The sequence below is a fragment of the Orcinus orca genome, chromosome 1 (assembly GCF_937001465.1).
Source record: "Orcinus orca chromosome 1, mOrcOrc1.1, whole genome shotgun sequence".
Classification (NCBI taxonomy): Eukaryota; Metazoa; Chordata; class Mammalia; order Artiodactyla; family Delphinidae; genus Orcinus; species Orcinus orca.
Genome location: NC_064559.1, coordinates 187,145,939 through 187,154,196, shown reverse-complemented (window position 1 = coordinate 187,154,196; position 8,258 = coordinate 187,145,939). Strand labels below are relative to the sequence as shown.

The 8,258-nt window shown below is 42.0% G+C and overlaps 1 long non-coding RNA gene across 1 annotated transcript; it reads right to left on the bottom strand.

The window, feature by feature from the left end:
- Positions 1-934: 934 nt before the first annotated feature.
- LOC125960933 (uncharacterized) lies at positions 935-8,010 on the bottom strand. The gene is made up of 3 exons (XR_007471127.1): positions 7,932-8,010; positions 2,301-2,416; positions 935-2,002 (listed from the first exon to the last, which is right to left on the bottom strand). It is a non-coding gene; the product is annotated as an uncharacterized LOC125960933 (long non-coding RNA).
- Between the last annotated feature and the right edge of the window lie 248 nt (positions 8,011-8,258).

Genomic DNA, 8,258 nt, shown 5'->3' with positions numbered 1-8,258 from the left:
AAAGGATGAACAGGTTTTACTACATCAAAATATTTTGTAGAGTGAAAGACATTACAAGCAAGATTAAAAGATAAGAAAGATTGGAGTCATATATTTGCCAAACATGTAACAGAAAAAGGATTAATAACAATAATACATAAAGAACTCCTTAAGAAAAAGCCCAAATATCTCAATAGGAAAAAAGACAAGAATTTACAGAAGAAGAAAGATAATACCCAATATCATATGAAAAGATGTTCAGCCTCACTGATCAGCAGGGATGAAAATTAAAACAGTAGTTATTCTTAAATTTATTTATTTATTGGCTGCACTTGCGTGGCTTGTGGGATCTTAGTTCCCCAATCAGGGATTGAACCCGGGCCCTCGGCAGTGAAACCTGTAGTCCTAACCACTGGACCACTAGGGAATTTTCCATAGTTATTATTTTTAACCAATCAAATTGTCAGCAATTAAAGTGATTCATAATAATCCAGTTTGATGAAGTTGCAAGAGAATGAGCACCCTGATACACCATTTGTGAGAGGGCAAATTGGTAGCATCTTTTTTTTTTTTTTTTTTTTTTAAAGACTGGTAACTTCAGTTTTTGGAAGCCTCCTTCAGTCCAGCATCTTCAGACTTTAGCTTTTTATTTATTTATTTATTTATTTATTTATTTATTTATTTAGGGCTGTGTTGGCTCTTTGTTTATGTGCGACAGCTTTGTCTTGTTGCGGCAAGTGGGGGCCAGTCCTCATCGCGGTGTGCGGGCCTCTCACTATCGCGGCCTCTCTTGTTGCGGAGCACAGGCTCCAGACGCACAGGCTCAGTAATTGTGGCTCATGGGGCTAGTTGCTCTGCGGCATGTGGCATCTTCCCAGACCAGGGCTCGAACCCGTGTCCCCTGCATTGGCAGGCAGATTCTCAACCACTGCGCCACCAGGGAAGCCCCGGTAGCATCTTTTGAAGGGCAATTTGTCAGTACGTCAAAATTTTAAATAGGCATACCCTTTGACCTAGCGATTCTAATTCTAGGGAAACTCTTTTGCAGAAACTCAGGCAGGCAATGTGTAAGGGAAGATGGAGGTAAATGGGGAGATCAGAAGCAGACTGGACCCACAAGCAAGAGCTAGCACACCACAGGGATGGAATGGAACCCATGTTAGTTTTCACTGCTTCCATTCTTGCTGATATGGGCATCCTGCAGAAGCCAGAGCCCTTTGTCACAGAGCAAAATATGTGTAACCGGCCCAGGAGTTGGAGAAGCTGAAGGAGGATCCAGGGGAAGGTAGAGAAGTTGCAGGTCCATCTGTTGCTTTACCTCTAAGGAGGTTAGTCAGCAGATCACCAACAAGATGTATGAACTATACAATGCCTGCTGCTTTCCTTCTGTCCTCCAAATCTCCCTTGTGGCCCACACTAAATGAAATATACAAGAGAGGAAATTCTGGGAAATGTAGTTTAGCCCAACCAAGTTGACACATTACAAATCAGACACATGAGTGGATACATGTCTGTGCATCATTGTTTGTAAGGCATATCTCATTTTATTGCACTTGGCTTTATTGTGCTTCACAGATACTGAGTTTTTAACAAATTGAAGGTCCTTGGCAACCCTGTGTCGAACAAGTCTATTGGTACCATTTTTCCAACAGCATTTGCTCACTTCATGTCTCTGTGTCACATTTCGGCGATTCTCCCAATATTTCAAACTTTTCATTATTACTATATTTGTTAGGGGGATCTTTGATCAGTGATCTTCGATGTTACTACTATGACTTGTTGAAGGCTCAGATGATGGTTAGCAATTTTTAGCAATAAAGTATTTTTAAATTAAAGTATTTCAATTAAGGTATGTACATTTTTTAGACATAATGCTATCACACACTTAGTAAACTATAGTATAGTGTAAATATAACTTTTATATGCACTGGGAAACTTCAAAAATGCACGTGACTCACTTTATTACAATATTTGCTTTATTGTGGTGGTCTAGAACTGAACCCAAAATATCTCCAAGGTATGCCTGTAATAGGAAAAGTTGAAAATAACTCTAATGTCCATTGATAGGGAATAGTCAAGAAAGTTATGATATATATATATATACCATGCAATACTATGCAGCCCTTAAAGATAATACCATCACAATGCTATTTCACTACACACCCACCAGAATGTCTAACATGAATAAAACTGACACCACCAAATGTTGGCATGGATGTGCAGTAACTGGTTCTCACATACTTTGTTTTTGGAGGTGTAAAATGGTATAGCCACTTTGGAAAAAAGAAGGCAGTTTTTTATAAAACTAAACAAATACCTACCCTATAAATCAGCAGTTCCACTCCTTGGTGTTTTCTCAAGAGAAATGAAAACTTTTGTGCATAGAAAGACTTGTACAAGAATGTGCAGAGCAGCTCTATTCATAATGGCCCAAAACCTGGAAACAGACCGGGATCCATAAGTAGGGGAATAGATACATAAACACTTATAAGTTCATACAGTGGAGTACTACTCAATTATGTAAGGAACAACAGTGAATCTCAAAAACATTATGCTGAGTGACATAACTCTTACACAAAAAGCACGTATTTTGTAATTCCATTTATATGAAGTCCTAGAACAGGTAAAACTAAACTTTGATGAAATAAAATTGGAACAATTGTTGACAATGGGGGATTAAGGGCAGAAATTGACCTAAGGGAATTTACTGGTGTGATGATAATGTTCTATGTATTTATATGGGTTTTGATTACACAGGTGTATGAATTTTTTATAACTCAGCAAAAGCAGCCTTAAGATTTGTGCATTCCATTGTATATACATTTTACCTGGAACAAAATATATATATAAACATTATACTGTAATTAATGATATTCATACTGATTTTTTAAGGGGGAGGTGTACTGATGCCTGCAATTTACTTAGGAATGCATCAAAAGGGAAAATGAATGGATGAATGGAGGGATGGATAGATACAAGTCTAGTAAAATGTTAATGGAAGGGTCTAGGTGGTGAGTATATGGGTATTCATTGTAAAATTCTTTCAACTTTGCTGTATGATTGAAATTTTTCAAAGCAAAATATTGGGAAAAAAGAATGAGATCAATTTTGTGTGTACTGACATGGGAAGATATCCAAAACATATTGTTAAAAACGAACCTCAGGGGAAAAGTGTAGTTTGATATCACGGACATAAAACAACTACACAATACTTAATACAAGTAAACCTCATTTATGTGAGTCAATTAATAGAGGATCCATATTAAACTGTTAATAATGGTAACCTTTGGGGGAAGAAGTAGAATGAGAACACTGGTGTCTTAGCCTAGTTCCCTAGAAAGCAAAGCCTGAGGCAAAAGCTTATGTGCTAACACTCTGAGGAACAGTGCAGTCCCAGGGAAGCAGGAGTGAGGGAGAAAGGGGAGTAAAGCAGGGAAGGAATTCAATAAAGATATACATGCCTTACTGAGCTGGCCACAGCTTCCTAACAAGTACAGGTGATTGGTCTCCGGGGATGTCATCAGCAAGGCTGTATGAAATTACTGCATCCCCTAACTGTCCATGGTGGGGAAGAAGGGAGAAGAAGGTATCTGCTGCTTCCTGTATCTCACCAAAGGGTACGCCAAAAGGCATCAACTCCCTCACATTTCTGGAACCAGCCTAGCCAGCCAGTCTGGAAGCATGCGTGCTGAGTGAGTCTTGCAGAACATTTTGTCTCAGCAGCAACAGATAAGCCCCAGAGGTAGTTCTGAGGCTTAAGAGTGGGTTGTGCCTGTGAGCAACTTGGGGGGCCAAGAGTAGTCCCCGCAATAGGTCCTCCTGGACAAGGGTGGGGAGCACCAAGACAGTATCACTTCTGCCTTAGGGACTTGGCAAGCCTCCCTCCTGCCACCTAGAGGAATGTGCTTACTACCAGGCAATCCTTCTGGGGGAGTCTTCAACAGCAGTGAGAGAAAAGGGGACTGAGCAAATCTGGGTCCAGCACGATTTATGTTGATAAACGAGGACTTTCCCTTTTTGGGGTAACATTTTGTAGCCAATAGAGTAGGGAGATAAACAGAATGAATTATGGAAATGCTAGCCTAATATTACATTAACGAATAACTTTAAATAAGATATTATTTTGGGGCTTCCCTGGTGGTGCAGTGGTTGAGAATCTGCTTGCTAATGCAGGAGACACGGGTTCAAGCCCTGGTCTGGGAAGATCCCACATGCCGCGGAGCAACTAGGCCCGTGAGCCACAACTACTGAGCCTGCGCGTCTGGAGCCTGTGCTCCGCAACAACAGAGGCCGCAATAGTGAGAGGCCTGCGCACCGCGATGAAGAGTGGCCCCCGCTTGCCACAACTAGAGAAAGCCCTCGCACAGAAACGAAGACCCAAGACAGCCAAAAAATAAATAAATAAACAAATGTGGGTTTTTTTTAAAAAAAAGAATTAAAAAAAAGAAAAACTGAAATTATAATGATTTGAAATATATATATTTTAAAAAAAGATATTATTTTGGATAAAGCAATACATTTTTTTGTTTGTTTTTGGCCACACTGCGCAGCTTGTGGGATCTTAGTTCCCTGACCAAGGATTGAACCCAGGCCCTAGGCACTGAGAGCACAGAGTCCTAACCACTGGACTTAAAGGAAAACATTAAATGAAATGAAGTGAGATTTAATTTTTATTCCCTTTGTAAATGTTTTCATGAAAATAAATTCAAAAATTGGAAAATAGTTTATTCTGATAATGTGTTTTGAGCTGTGGCATGGGAATGAATTTATGGTCACTGGAATAACAAGCATACAAAGTACAAAGGTTTCTAATTCTGGGATAAGGGTAAGATAATTACATTTGTTAAAGAGCTGGTACAGCTTCACAGGTATCTGGCCCATCTTGTTGTCCTCATAGTGCTTTATTATTCTCTATCTCCCTGGTCACCATGATCCTGTCTTATAGCCTATTTCCCCCTTTCCTTCCTATGAAGAGCCCCACTCCCTTCATTAAATTTAAAATTTGTCTCATTTGAATATCTCAGACAACACATGACCTTCCTAATTAGTTACAGTTTTTGGTGATAAAGACATTTATTTATTTATTGTTTATTATTTATTTATTCCTCAACTGTAGCAAGTTATCAATTTATTGTCACTTAGCTCTAAATCTACCCTTCTTTTTTTTTTTTTTTTTTTTTTTTTTTTTTTTTTTTGCGGTACGCGGGCCTCTCATTGTTATGGCCTCTCCAGTTGCAGAGCACAGGCTCCAGACGCGCAGGCTCAGCGGCCATGGTTCACGGGCCCAGCCGATCCGCGGCATGTGGGATCTTCCGGGGCACGAACCCTTGTCCCCTGCATCGGCAGGCGGACTCTCAACCACTGCGCCACCAGGGAAGCCCTACCCTTCTTTTTTTTAATTAATTAATTAATTTTTATTTTTGGCTGCGTTTGTTCTTTGTTGCTGCACGCAGGCTTTTCTGCAGTTGCGGCAAGCAGGGGTTACTCTTCATTGCAGTGTGCAGGCTTCTCATTGGGTGGCTTCTCTTATTGCAGAGCATGGGCTCTAGGCACATGGGCTTCAGTAGTTGTGGCACTCAGGCTCAGTAGTTGTGGCTCACAGACTCTAGAGCGCAGGCTTAGTAGTTGTGGCGCACGGGCTTAGTTTCTCTGCAGCATGAGGGATCTTCCCGGAGCAGGGCTCGAACCCGCGTCCCCTGCATTGGCAGGCGGATTCTTAACCACTGCACCACCAGGGAAGCCCAATCTACCCTTCTTTGCCCTGCTTCATGAAATGAGCTGGACCCTATAGACAAGTCTTCTTCGTCAGCTGGGGCAATCCTAAGCCTAGTTTACAGAGGACACTGGAGGGATATTACAAAAGCAGAGGCAGGGGTTTCTTGTCCTGGACCTAGTGGGCCTGTCTTCTTGATCCTTCATGGCAGCTGCCAATGTAGTAGTGTTCACTTTCTAGCAAGATATACTGGCATCCTTGTGGCTGTCCTCTGATCCTCCAGTCCAGGCCTGCGGCACTTCAGTGAACTTCACCATCCAGTGGGCTGCAAATACATTCTCCAGTCTTGTCGAGAGCTGAAGAAGGTTGGGGAGTCTTGCAAATCTGTTCCCTCCTTCAGTACTTTCCTTCAACCCTAGAGGTGTTAGCTTCTCCTGTTTTCTTTGCCATTTGCTACATTTGCTATTCCTGTTTTCTTTTACCCTTTTAGTAGATAACCACCTGTGATGATCAATTTTATGTGTCAACTTAGAGGGTGTTTTTGGATGAGATTAACATTTAAATTGATGAACTTTGGGTAAAGCAGATTGCCCTCCATAATGTGGGTGGGCCTTGTCCAAGCAGTTGAAGGACTGAATAGAACAAAAAGACTGGCCTCCGTGAGAAACAGGGACCTCACCAGCAGACTGCCTTTGGACTGAACTGGAACATTGGCTCTTCTAGGTCTTGAGCCCTCTGGCCCACACTGCAGCTTTGGACTTGCCTGGCTCCATAATTGTATAATCTTTATAATCTATCTATCTATCTGTCTATCTCGTTTACTAGTTAATAATTTTTTATACTAAATTCGTGGTGTGGTTTCTGTCTCCTGACCAGGCACTGATTGATATCAGCAGTATATCTGATACAGGGCACATACATGGAGATTACACAGTGAAATAAGATAAAATGCCTGCCCTCAGTAGTTGAAAGAAATGGACCAAGGAGAAGCTATGAAAGCTTTTCATAAGGACAGTAATGGAGATGTTTGTTTAGGGCCACAGGGAAGCAGAGAAGAGGGAGCACTTACCTCTAGGGATTTCACAGGGTGATGTCTGAACTGAATCTTGAAGGAAATTAAGAGTTTTCAAGGCAAGTTGGAGTGGAGCGTAATAAAATCCAGATGGAGGGAAGAAAGTATATGCAGAGGCAAGAGGAAGCACATTACATTTTGGGGATTGTAAGTGAGGTTGCTCCACAGGCTGGGGGAGAGGAGGCTGGAGGGGATGGTAAGGACTGTGAAAGATCCTGTGAACCACTGTAAGTAGTTTGGATTTGGGGCTCTAGGACAGAGATTTTCAACCTGTTTTGCACCAAGACATCCAGGACAGCTAACGTTCATATTCATAACAGTTCCATACCTGTGCCAGGTTTTTGCTGAAACAACCCTCCATTAATTTGAGAGTGTAACACAACGTCTATAATTCAAAGTTGCTTCAACTATCAGTGGAGCATCAGTAATGGTTGCTCATTACCATCTGTAGCATAGATAAGATAGGCTGTGTGCTACACAAAATTGCTGCCTCTAACTCTATCTCCTTCTCTTCCATTTAAGAAAACAAATCAGAATGCGTACATTCTCCTCCACCTTCTCCAACTCTCTGCTGGGACAGCTGAACCACTCGATAACTGACCCTGTTGGAGTCTGGGGGAGATCTCAGGTACATCCAAGACCCTGAGTTCTTGCGAAGAAGGCATAGACCATCAGCATTTGCAAAATGGAGCACAGCTTGGGGAGAGGTCAAAGGATGCAATGTTGGAAGACAGTGTTTCCTCCCAGGAGGTAGCCAGGGCAAAGATACTGATGCTTGCTTTCTGCATGCAGCACTGGGAGAAACTTGTATTTTTCAGATGCAGGTGGCATGGAGGAAGCTGCCATGCTGGGCTGAACTCAATGCTTCCTGCTGGCCTCCAGAAAACAGAAAGGACACTTCCACGTACCTCAACACAAAGATCCCAGCTTGCGAACTGTTTGCTCTAAGCCCACGGGAGAAAAAAACACTTCTTATATTCCACTGTCACTCATTCATTCAACAAACACTTCCTAAGACTTGTCCTGAATGCTAAGGACACAGCAGTAATCAAGATAGACAAGGCATGAATCATATATTTTAGTTGGGGAGGATAGACAATAACAAAACATACGCAACATAATTTTCAGATGGTGATAAGGTTATAGAGTATTGGAATAGAGACTTACTGGATTGGGGAGTGCTGCTTTGGTGAGGTGATCAAGGAAGGCTTCTCTTGAGGTGGTGACAATGGAACTGAGATCTGAAAATGAAGAAACCAGTCAGAGGGAATAGGAATAAAAGGTCCTGATGAGGTACCTAGAATAGGCAAATTCATAGATTAGAGAGAACTAGGGGCTGGGGGCAGGGGAAATGGGGAGTTACTGTTTGTTTTGTTTTGTTTTGTTTTGTTTTTGCGGTATGTGGGCCTCTCACTGTTGTGGCCTCTCCCATTGCGGAGCACAGGCTCCAGATGCGCAGGCTCAGCGGCCATGGCTCACGGGCCCAGCTGCTCC